Source organism: Eptesicus fuscus, chromosome 7 (genome assembly GCF_027574615.1).
Source record: "Eptesicus fuscus isolate TK198812 chromosome 7, DD_ASM_mEF_20220401, whole genome shotgun sequence".
In the NCBI taxonomy this organism is placed as follows: Eukaryota; Metazoa; Chordata; class Mammalia; order Chiroptera; family Vespertilionidae; genus Eptesicus; species Eptesicus fuscus.
The window spans coordinates 49,454,918-49,467,395 of record NC_072479.1 but is presented as its reverse complement, the minus strand read 5'-3'; positions in this window follow the sequence as shown (position 1 = coordinate 49,467,395).

Sequence of the window (12,478 nt, the reverse complement as noted above, 5' to 3'; positions counted from 1 at the left end):
TTCTTTTGCTGCAGAAACTTTTCGTTTTGCACAATACCTGATATATGGAAACAACTTGAAGGTCTATTGGTAGATGAATGATTTAAGAAAATGTGGTGTATACATACAATGGGCTATTATTCAGCCTTAAGAAAAGGAAATCCTGAAGTAAGTGACAACATGAATGAACCTTGAGCATACGATGCTATATGAAACAAGCCAGTTACAGAAGGACAAATACTGCATGATTCCATTTATGTGAGGTATCTAAAACAGCAAAATTCATAAAACAGAACAGAATGTTGGTTGTAAGGGACCAGCTGAGGGGAAAGGAGGAGTTGTTCAGTGCTTATAAAGTTTTAGCTATGCAAGATGAATAAGTTCTAGAGATCTGCTATACAATATAATACCTATAGTAAATAATATGATATTGTGTACATCAAAATTTGTTAGGATGGTAGGCCTTATGTGAAGTTTCTTACCACAAATTTAAAAAATGCAGGGAAGTGGTCATTTCACAATGGTTTTTAAAAATCTAACGTAGCCAGTACACAATTGATTCCTTTCCCCACGAAGACACAAAGGATGTTTCTTTGCTACTTTAGTAGACAAGGGATGATAATAGGAGATGATGCTCTGGAACTGGGCTCCCTAATGTTGGTGGAGATGGTATGATTCTGAAATATCAAAGGCCAGGGGGTTGCACTTAATCATCTGGGGCAAGCATGGTGAATGTAACCATTATAATGGGCCAGTAAAATCTAAATGAAAATAAATTGCTTTGACTCACAATAATCTGTAATTATGTTAATTAGACTTGGTGTCCCTAGGGGCAAGATAGATGCTTAGCCAGTGAGGGTATTACTTGACTAATGTAAAAACAACCAAAATCAGGAAAGCAGAACTTTGATGTAAGCTTCCACAAAGGAAATATCTCATTCTTTATCCAGTTTTCAGACCTGAGTCAGTTTTTAAACACAGAGCATTCAATGAAGAGCAGGCCAATTCCCCTTGAAAAAGGATCCTGAAATATTATAGGAAGTCTATATAAAGTGATTCCTCTAATTCTTTCCCAACATGATCTAATAGCATCTATCAGTGACTGCCCCTGAGGACAGATGAATATCTAAATCATTTGAGAGCCATTGGATAATGGGTTGTAGCTGTTATCAATACCATAATGACATCACGGCCCTCCCTTAGGGTGAGGATATATAAAGACCAGATAATTAATGGAGTCCTTAGCCAAGTTTATCGCATAGTAGGTTGAATCTGGCATGGACACGTCCACTCTGGTCATTTTCTTAGATCCTGAGATAACATAGATATATTTAACACCTGGTTGAACCCTCACCAGGTTCTGGTCCTATGGAGGCAGATTAATCATGGTGGTAAAGGCCAAGTAGAAGCCCCTAAAACTATTCCACATCCCAATAAGATAGAAATGTAAAACCAGTACAGAATCCCAAATTGATACAAAGACTAAAATGATGATGTGGCTGTTCCAATCATCCTATATAATAAAGATGTAATATGCAAATAGTTGTTATGCTGTGAAGCGTAATGACTGACTGCGTAATGACCAGATCACGGATCAGCCTGAGGGTGGGGCAGCAAGCTACAAATGGGTGGCAGAGAGCTACAGGAGGGGGCAAGGCAGCAAGCTATGAGGATGGGTTGGGGGGTGGAGGGAGCTAGAGGAGGGCAGGGCAACAGGCCAAGAGCTACTGGAGGGTGGCAGCGAGCTACTGGTGAGCTACTGGCACACGGATTCATGCACAGGACTACTAGTATCTCATAATGTGCCACTATGGCTCCTGCAAAAACCACACCTGCCAGTTGGAATCTTTTCAAACCCAACAGGAACTCATGCACATGAAAGGCATACATTTATAGACTTGCTCCAGGGCATAGTCCAAAGGGACCTTGATCATCTTGACATTTATTATCTTGATACTAGAGGCCTGATGCATGAATTTGTGCACCAGTGGGGTCCCTCAGCCTGGCCTGCGGGATTGGGCCGAAACCAGCTCTCCAACATTCCCCATGGGGTCCCGAATTGCAAGAGGGCACACCAGTGCACAATCGGGGCCAGGGAGGGATGCGGGAGGTGGCCAGGTGGGGAGGTACTGCAGGAGGGCTCCAGTGCATGTCCAGCCTGTCTTACTCAGTCCTGATTGGCCAGACCCCAGCAGCAAGCTAACCTACCAGTCAGAGCACCTGCCCCCTCATGATCAGTGGATGTCATAGCAAGCAGTTGAATGGCATTAACATATCATTAGCATATTATGCTTTGATTGATTGAATGGATGACCAGACAACCTGACACTTAACATATTAGGCTTTTATTATATAGGATTCCAAAAATCAACATACTGGTCTACTTGAGTAATCATATTAAGTCAATCAGACTGCTAAATAGAAAACTACAAGTACTGTGCATGCTCTGCTAAGACATATGTTGGATGAATACCACAAAGATTAAGGGACCTATCACATTACTGTTTTAGGGATACAGAGTTCTGGGACATATTAAGATCCTCCCTAAAGTTAAAGGATGTTATTGCACCCTGAACTTCCTATTTTCTCTCTTTAAGAAAGAGATTCCATATGTTCATCCATGTTTTGTAAGCCTTTTGAATTTGGAGATAGCTTATACACACTTGGGAATATTGCTTTAACTGGGTGACTGCTACTAGTTTCACTAACTTTCTGATCTTCTCCTCTCCTTTTTTTTTACCCCATAAATTATAGCTAGCTACCAATGTGGGGAATCAATTGTAAAACAGAGTGAACATGTTAAATTGGAGAAAGAATAGTTTAAGCAGTGCAAGAGTGGACTATAGGTGAGCTCAGTGGGCTTCCAGTCCCTTTGCAACCAACATCCTTGTGTATACTTAGAACTTCCAACTGCAGGGATCTGTGACTATCTATGAACTTTTCCTGGTCATAAAAGTGTCTTCAGCCTGTACTTACAGAAAACAGAGAGCCTGAGAGCTAATGTGCCTGTCAGCCCTCAACCAATGATAGGACAAGTTGGGCAGGAATAACCTAGCTTCTTTACCTCTTAGGTAGAACAACATTCAGGCATAGTCTACACTGTGTCTCACAGGGCATCTGTGTTGCACACAATGATAACATGCTCATTCTTTCATCCTTTATAGGCTTCTTCTTCCTGCTGACTTTATTCCCACTCCACTAGTGGTGCTCCAGAGAACATGTCACAAAGAGCATGCACACAAGACTGTCTCTAAGTTCTATGTTCTTCTAGGGGAAACTAATGTAAAACATTGCCTGTGGTTTGAACTAATTCTGAGTATATTTTGCTTGTTTGAGCTCTGTTTCCATAAACCTCTTTGAGCCAGGTTTGCTTTCCCTGGAAACCAAAGAATTCTACCTTCTATAGAGGCTATAATAAAGTCATTGCATACTTACTTTTAAAGAGCAGACTCTATTTGCACAATGATAGAGAACAACATTACTTTTCTTAACCATTACATTTTATAATATAGACTAGAGGCCCGGTGCATGAAATTCGTGCAGGGGGGGGGGGGGTTGTCCTCTCAGCCCAGCCTGAACCCTCTCCAATCTGGGACCCCTCAGCCCAGCCTGCACCCTCTCCAATCTGGGACCCCTCCCAGTAGGATTGGGCCTAAATGGGCAGTCGGACCTCCCTCTCACAATTCAGGACTGCTGGCTCCCAACTGCTCGCCTGCCTGCCTCCCTGATTGCCCCTAACCATTTCTGCCTGCCAGCCTGATCACCTCCTAACACTCCCCTGCCAGCCTGTTTGTCCCTAACTGTCCTCCCCTGCAGGCCTGGTCACCCCTACTGCCCTCCCCTGCAGGCCTGGTCACCCCTCCCCTGCAGGCCTGGTCCCCCACAACAGCTCTCCCCTGCAGGCCTGGGTCCCCCCCCCCCTTCCCTGCAGGCCCAGTCACCCCCAACTTCCCTCCTCTACTGGCCTGGTCACCCATAACTGCCCTCCCCTGCAGGCTTGATTGCTCCCAACTGCCCTCCCTTGCAGGCCTGGTCCCTCCCAACTGCCCTCCCCTGCTGGCCATTTTGTGGTGGACATCATGTGTCCACATGGGGGCAGCCATCTTGTGTGTTGGAATGATGGTCAATTTGCATATTACTCTTTTATTAGATAGGACTAGAGGCCCAGTGCACGAAATTCATGCACAGGGGGGTCCCTCAGCCCAACCTGCACCCTCTACAATCCAGGAGCTCTCAGGGGATGTCCTACTGATGGCTTAGGCCCACACCCCATGGTTCTCTGCTCTCTGCAGGCCTGGAGGTTTCGCTGCAGCCATGGAGATGAAGCCCCCATGCCCTGCTCTCCACTCTCTGCCTGCCTCTGCCATGCGCCATGTGAAGGAAGCCCCAATGCCCTGTAGTGTGCTCTGTCTGCCAGGCCTGGGGGCTTCGCCAACACCGACACACTAAGAAAGCCCCCATGCCCTATTGTCCTGGCTCTGTCTGTGGGGCCTGGGGGTGTTCCCGCTGCCACCTAGCTAAGGAAGCCCCCAAGCCCTGCTGTCTGGGCTCTGTCTGCCATGTCTGGGGACTTCCCCGCCATTGCCACGCTAAGGAAGCTCCCAAGCCCTGCTGTCCGGGCTCTGTTTGCTGGGCCTGGGGCTTCCCTGCTGCTGCCGCACTAAGGAAGCCTCCATGCCCTGCTGTCTGGGCTCTGACTGCAGGGCCTGGGGCTTCCCCTGCCATAACCCTGCGAACAAAGCCTCCAAGCCCTGCTGTCTGGGCTCTGTTTGCTGGGCTTGGGGCTTTCCCAACTGCCACCGCGCTAAGAAAGCCTCCATGCCCTGCTGTTCAGGCTCTGTCTGCCGTGTCTGGGGCGGATCAATCCTTACTGCTCCTGCTGACAGGACTGACACTCCAGCAGCGGGGCTGTGGGGACTGGGCGCCGCCATCTTGTGGCTATGGGGCCACCATTTTGTCTCGGAGTGATGGTTAATTTGTATATTACTCTATTATTAGATAGGATTTTCTAAAACATATATTCTGCAAAGCCTGGAATCATGGCATTACTTTATTTGTACCTTTCACAACTCTCTAACTAGGATTTGTGTCCCCTTTTGACTCCTATTTCCTAACCACAATTTATTATTTTCCTATTCTGTCTTTTAAGCATTCTCATTATTCATGTTTTTATCTTTGATTTTCTCATATTTCTCATTGTAAAACAAAACAAAAAGACTATCTAATTTCTTTTTTACACCCTAGGGTTTCAACTTTTACCTTTGGACTTCTGAGTTTATCTTTTGAGTTTCTAACTAAAGGCCCACAAGACAACTGTGGGCTGAGCTTTAGAACTTAAATTAACCTTAGCCCAAAATTAATTCACCATTCCTTAACCAAAATGTGTTAACTTGTTACTTCTGAATAGGTGATTATCAATTATGGAAGCCCAAGCACTATAAAAAGCCTTCTCTCGTGCTTGGCCTACATGGCTCATTGGTTAAGCATTGACCTATGAACCAGGAAGTCACTGTTTGAGTCCCAGTCAGGGCACATGCCTGGGTTGCAGGTTCAATCCCCAGTATGGGGCATGCAGGAGGCAGTTGATCAATGATTCTCTCTCATCATGGATGTATCTACTAGTATCTCTCCCTCTCCCTTCCTCTCTGAAATAAATTTTTTTAAAAGTCCTTCTCTCCTTTTCTTTCTCCCTCTCTCCCTTCTCCCTCCTTCCTCACTTCCCACTCAAAAACTGAGCATTACTGTTTCACTGGTTGCAAAAGTTATAGCCATAAAGGCAGAAAAGAGGAGGCAGAGAAGCCAAACAAAACACTTTGTCCTAATTTATCCTTTCAGGGCTAATGAGAATCAATTAAGAAATTAATACCTAAAAGTGTTTTACAAGTATCTAAAGTACCTCCCTCTCTGTTGTTCTTCATATCTAATTAGTCAAATCATGTTAATTTTAACACTTAAATATTTGCCACACCTGTTGACTCTGAACCTCCCCTTTCTTTGACTCCAGATATTGGCCGCCCTAGGGCTCTGTCCTGCTTAGAAGACTACACCCAAAAAGCCACTCTCTATCTCAGCCTCTACTATGTTGCTGGAATGATCTTACCTAAAATCCAATTTGATTATATTTCTTTCCTATTTAAATCCTTCTACGTTATGGTTGTCTTATATAAAATTTAATCTCATGACCATATAAAGCCCTTCATGATCTGACACCCGATCCCAAAACTCTTCCAGCTTCTCTGCATCAACTTAAATTTCACCTCCTTTTGGAATTCTTTCCTGACTCCCCAAGGCTGACTTAGTCAAGTGCTCCCACCTCTACCCCCATGAACATTTTGTACAGATCCATTATGCTAAATATATTACTATATTACATATATTTCCATTTGACCCTAAGGCTCTAAGGGCAGACTTTGGGGCTTATTCTACTTTGATTTCCTAGTACTAAACACAGTGCCTGGTATGCAATAGGCTTTTAATAAATTCTAATTGAAAAAAATAAACTTGTGAATGAGCAGGCCAGCATCACAAGTGGTATAGCTCCTCTACAAGGCACTGAGGGTCTCGAGTAGAAATCCTGCATATATATTTGCTTTCTCAAAGAGCCCATAAAGATGCCCTGCAGGGTCTCAGAAACACTACCCCTCTGGGTATGGGAAACTAGGATAGCTCAAATCTTCTAATGGCTAAGCAATGAAAGGTCATCTATAGAACAATGTAATACACTTTTTGGAGCAAAGCCTTGTGGCATATTTTCAATGACTTAGCAATGCATTATGTATTGTCAATAATATCCAGATTGCAGCCAAGGAGGTTTGCTTGAGACTAGAGCACAAGGTCACAGGAGAGTTTATGGTGCTTGTAACTGAACAGCATAAAGTCAATCTTAAGTTCAATGAAGGAAATAACACCACTGACAGCATCACTTTCCAACACAAGACAAATAAATTGCTTTTATGATTAGGGACATGTAACAGAAGTGTCCAATCTCCAATTCACTTACAACTCTCATCTAACTCGAGCCTTCAGGGCCAAGCAGGTTATGATAAGACAGCATAACACCATCACAGGCCTCTCTTTACAACCCCTCCTCTGCACTTATTCCAACACAAATGCATGTTAACACACAAAACACACACGGCATGTATTATTTTGTGTCTGCCTGACCCACACTCAGTGGTGCTTCTCACAACAGAGGGTCTTCCTGCCTTTGAACTCATATTTTTTCCACTCTCCTCTCTCTGAGCAACTCTCTGTCAAATTCAAATATCGAATAAATCCTCTTTAAAGGCATCTGGTCCTCTTGTTCAAAATGAGTTACTCCCTTCTTCATACCCTTATGTCCCTTTGATCAAAACACATATTATATCACATACATCAAAGTTATTCTAATTAATTTTTACCTGTCCCATCTTTTCACTTGATGATGAACTCCTTAAGGACAGAGAATATGGTTTGCTTTGCTTCATGTTTCAGTGCATAGAAGGATGTCTGGCACATCTAACATGCTCAATACATGCTGAATGCATCAGTCATTAGACTACAGCTCTGGTTCTCCCATTATTCTTTCAAGACTATATCTTTAAAAAGAGATAAATAATCTTGTTCAGATGTGATTATAATTCCAGAATTATTCATAGCTTGGAATAGAAAACATAGCTTCCCTGGTCTGTCCAAGAGGTTAGAGCTTTAAGTACCTAGTAAAGTCCTCCTTTTTCAGCCTTTTTCATTACTGCCCTGGGTACAGTAAATGCTGATTCCTACTGTGGTGTCTTGGTTTACACAATCTAGAGGGCTCTTCCTTCTTTTCTCTGTGTATCTAGCATCTACCCATCTTGCAAGGTCCAGTTGAAATCTTACTTCCTCCATAAAGCCTTCCCAACAAGTTGGGTCCTGACCTAGCTCTTTATTCAAAGACTGAGGCCCTGGCTATCCCTAGCACCTGACTTAAAGTTATCCCTCTTTTATGTACAAGATTTATTGATTTATATCTTCCACAAAACTCATTACTTTCCTATATTGCTTTTCAATTATTTTTTCCATCTTATCTCCCAAGCCCCCTGAAAGATATAGGGGGTTCGGATGTTTCCTTTTCATAGCATTCATTTGATATAGACCATTTACATTGCAACCATACACTTTGGTAGATGCCATACTGTCTCATGAAGGAACTGACTAATCCCCTAAATATGGGTACATCTGGGAACCTTGATTACAAAGATGGTATTATAATCATATCAGATTTCTTATTTAGTGTGGAATAAAAATTTTTTAAAAATATATTTTATTGATTTTCCACAGAGAGGAAGGAAGAGGGATAGAGAGCTAGAAACATCGCTGAGAGAGAAACATCGACCAGCTGCCTCCTGCACACCTCCCACCGGGGATGTGCCCACAACCAATGTACATGCCCTTGACCGGAATCGAACCTGGGACCTTTCAGTCCACAGACCGACACTCTATCCACTGAGCCAAACTGGTTTTGGCTGGAATAAAAATTTTAAGAATAAAAGAAAATTAGGCCTTTGGATACTTGACAAATTAGGGAAGTAAATTTTCTTTTCTTAGTCCCAAAATAATTTTGATGAGTACGAAGTTAATACTATATTTATAGCAGTTTTTATGATCAGTATAAAAGAAGTTTATATTCGGAGACACTGAGAAATTAAAAATCTATCTGTAGCAATGTGACAGAAAAGCTTTATAGGCAAATTCTACAACACACACGCACAAGTAAACAAAAACATCTCTCAGAATTCCTATGACAATTGAGTATGTATTCTCATCTCAGTGTTTAACACATAACTGCATTAGCAAGGCTTAAAAATATCTGAGAGTATAATATCTGACATTATATGGCCCGCCATACTAATTTATGCAGAGAAGTAACTTACATACTTTACTTTCTCTTTCAAAGGGAAGGTGGAAGGTACAGGAAAAATCAATGTAAGGGTAGAGTTGGGTCTTTAATTATAACGTTAGTAAAAAAAGATTTCATTAAAAAAAAAAGGAGGGACTTAATTTTCCAATTGTTTCTAAATACCTGAATGTTTGCTATTATGTAAATTTGGACAATTTGCTTCATTTTTGTTTCTTATTAAGATACATCAAGTCCTCGGAGATGTAACTTGGCATTTTGTTCAGATAATGGCTTTGTGAAATGTTTTTAGCCTTCAGAAGGAAAAAGGAAAGAAATTGCATTTATGTCACCCACTGTGATACAGGAACTGTGCTTGGTACTTAACCCTTATGATCTCTTGTAATTGTTGATAAACCTGTGTACAGGCTGATTCAATCAAACACATTCATTTCAGGCTAACCAAATTATATTTTAAATGCATTTTAAGTGGTTTTGTTTAGTAAATAACCAAAGATTTTTGTAAGTTATGGGCAGTGATGTGCTGGCACACTAATGCTGAAGAAAAATCTCTGATTTTTGGTGTTTACAGCTTCCTGTGGTGTAAATTCTCCCACAACTGGGAAAATTTCAAACTGTTTTAACACTGGCTAACACAATTCTTGGATATTTAGCATTTGGTTCCTGTGAGCTGGCATGAGCCACCCCCACACACCTCTGCTCTAGGTGTGCAGTCCTTCATTCTGCTTTTAACCAGAATCCCTCCCGTGCAGGGGGCAGAGGTTCCCTCTATCTTGTTCTGCATTTCCATTTATTACCTGTTTCATTCCATGTAACAACAGCCTTTTTACTGCCTATGTATTTAGACAATCTCCAGCCATTATTTCACAAAAGGTTTGAAAGTGCTAACTGCCAAGTGAGCCCAAGCAGCAGGGTGTAACATAAAGGTTACCACCCCACAGTCATGAGGCTGGACTCAGCCTTCAGAGTTTTGTTTGACCAGTTGAAAGCTTTCTGAAGTATTGAATGCATTATGGGCACTAAAAACACAAATTCTCAGTTTGTCTTACAAAGTTTGAAGATCTGAAAACACCAAGACCACATCCCCACATGGCAGTATCTTCCTGGAGCTAAACGGATGCTACCCCCTTTAAATGGAGAATACCCTGTTCAGTTTGCCAAGGTGTCCTCCACCCCAATACCTGGCACCCCAGCCAATTTTGCTCATTCCTAGTACCTGCCTGGCCCCAAAAGCTTTTGACTTGGGAACTGTAACATGATGTTTTTATTTTTAAAAGGGGTAGAAAAGGATCTTTGGAGTTAGACAAATTTGGGAACTAGTCCAGCCTCTGCCACTGACTAAGGTGTGAACATAAGCAAATGATGAAACTAGCTCAAATCTGTTTCTTTTTCTGAGAAATGAAAGGCATCTTATAAGGCTTTAACAAGGACTAAACAGCCTACACAAATACCTAGCCGAGCACCCGACACAGAGTCGGGGCTCTGTACCTGTCAGTCCTTTTCCCATTGTCCCCCCATGCTCATCTCAGCTACATCCCTTCATATTCTGTTCAAATCACTTTCACTGAGCTTAGTTTCTCTTATGCTGTGCCCACTGAATTGGGCTCACTCTCACACAAGGCTTCTTTATTTTTCTTTACCATTTTCTGTTTTCCAAGTTGTATTTTCTTTGTACAAGTGCTACTTGTCTCCGGAATGTCAGTGACCTCACTGGTCTCATTTTTCACTCTGGCCGCACCAATCACCCTAACTGTGCAGTCCACAGGTACATCTGCTGGGTCTGACCCCTTGTCTTACGAGTCCATGCACAGGGAGAGAAATAGGCACATGTCCCAGTGGTTTAGATTGGAAACAACTACTTACTGACAAACTCCACAACCCCCATCCTACTCGAGAATAAAAAAATTACACACTTTCAGTTATGAGATGAATAAGGTCTGAGGAGCAAACCTATAACATGGTGGCTATAGTTGATAACACTATATTTTGTAATTGAAATGTGCTGAGAGTAGAACTTTTCCACAAGAAAAGGGGTGGGAGGAGGTAAATTTGTGAGATTATTGATGTGTTAATTAATTCAAGGGCCATCCTTTCACAGTGTATAAGTATATCAAATCATTATGTTGTACACTTTATTTTTTTAAATTATCTTTATTGTTGAAAGTATTATAGATGTCCCCTACCCCTCACCACTAACCCCCTTCCTCCCACCCTTCTCCCCTCCCCAGGCCTTCATAACACTACTAGTATTGTCTGTGTCCATGGGTTATGTATATATGCATACAAGTTCTTTGATTAATGTCTTTCTAGCCCCCACCTCACCCTATCCCCCATCTTCCCTCTGAGATTCCTCAGATTCCATACTTCTAAGTCTCTGGATCTATTTTGTTCATCAGTTTATTTTGTTCATTAGATTCCACATATGAGTGAGATCATGTGATACTTCTCTTTCTTTGACTGGCTTACTTTACTTAGCATAATACTCTCCAGGTCCCTTCATGCTGTATCAAAGGGTAAGAGATCTTTTTGTTCCACAGCTGCATAGTATTCCATTGTGTAAATGTACCACAGCCTTTTTTATCCCCTCATCTGCTGATGGGCACTTGGGTTTTTTCCAGATCTTAGCTATTGTAAATTGCACTGCTATGAACACAGGGTTGCATATATTCTTACTGATTGGTGTTTCAGGATTCTTAGGATATATTCCTAGAAGTGGGATCACTGGGTCAAATGGGAGTTCCATTTTTAATTTTTTTTAGGAAACTCCACTGTGTTTTCCACAGTGGCTGCACCAGTATGAATTTCCACCAGCATTACACTAAGGTTCCCTTTTCTCCATATCCTCACTAGCACTCGTCATTTGTTGATTTGTTGATGATGCCATTCTGACAGGTGTGAGGTACTACCTCATTGTTGTTTTAATTTGCATCACTCTGATGATCAGTGCCTTTGAGCAGCTATAATAATAAAAGGATAATATGCTAATTAGACTGGACATCCTTCCAGACATCCTTCTTTCCAGACAAAGCCGCAGCGGGCGGGGCTGAGGCAGAGGCTGCAGAGGCCCCCGGCCATGGCGGTGGGCAGGGGCCAGGGCCAAAGCCCTTGCACGAATTTCGTGCATCGGGCCTCTAGTTTTTTTATGTCTCTTGGCCATCTGTATATCTGCTTTGGAAAAGTATCTATTTAGGTCTTTTGCTCATTTTTTAATTGGATTGTTTGTCTTTCTTTTGTTAAGTTGTATGAGTTCTTTATATATTTTGGAAATTAACCCCTTATCAGATGTATCATTGGCAAATATGTTCTCCCATACAGTGGGCTCTCTTGTTATTTTGTTGATAGTTTCATTTGCTGTGCATCAACTCTTTAGTTTGACATGGTCCCATTTGTTTATTTTCTCCTTAGTTTCCCTTGCCCTAGGACAGTGGTTGGCAAACTCATTAGTCAACAGAGCCAAATATCAACAGTACAATGATTGAAATTTCTTTTGAGAGCCAAATTTTTTAAAATTAAACTTCTTCTAACACCACTTCTTCAAAATAGACTCGCCCAGGCCATGGTATTTTGTGGAAGAGCCACACTCAAGGGGCCAAAGAGCCGCATGTGGCTCGTGAGCCGCAGTTT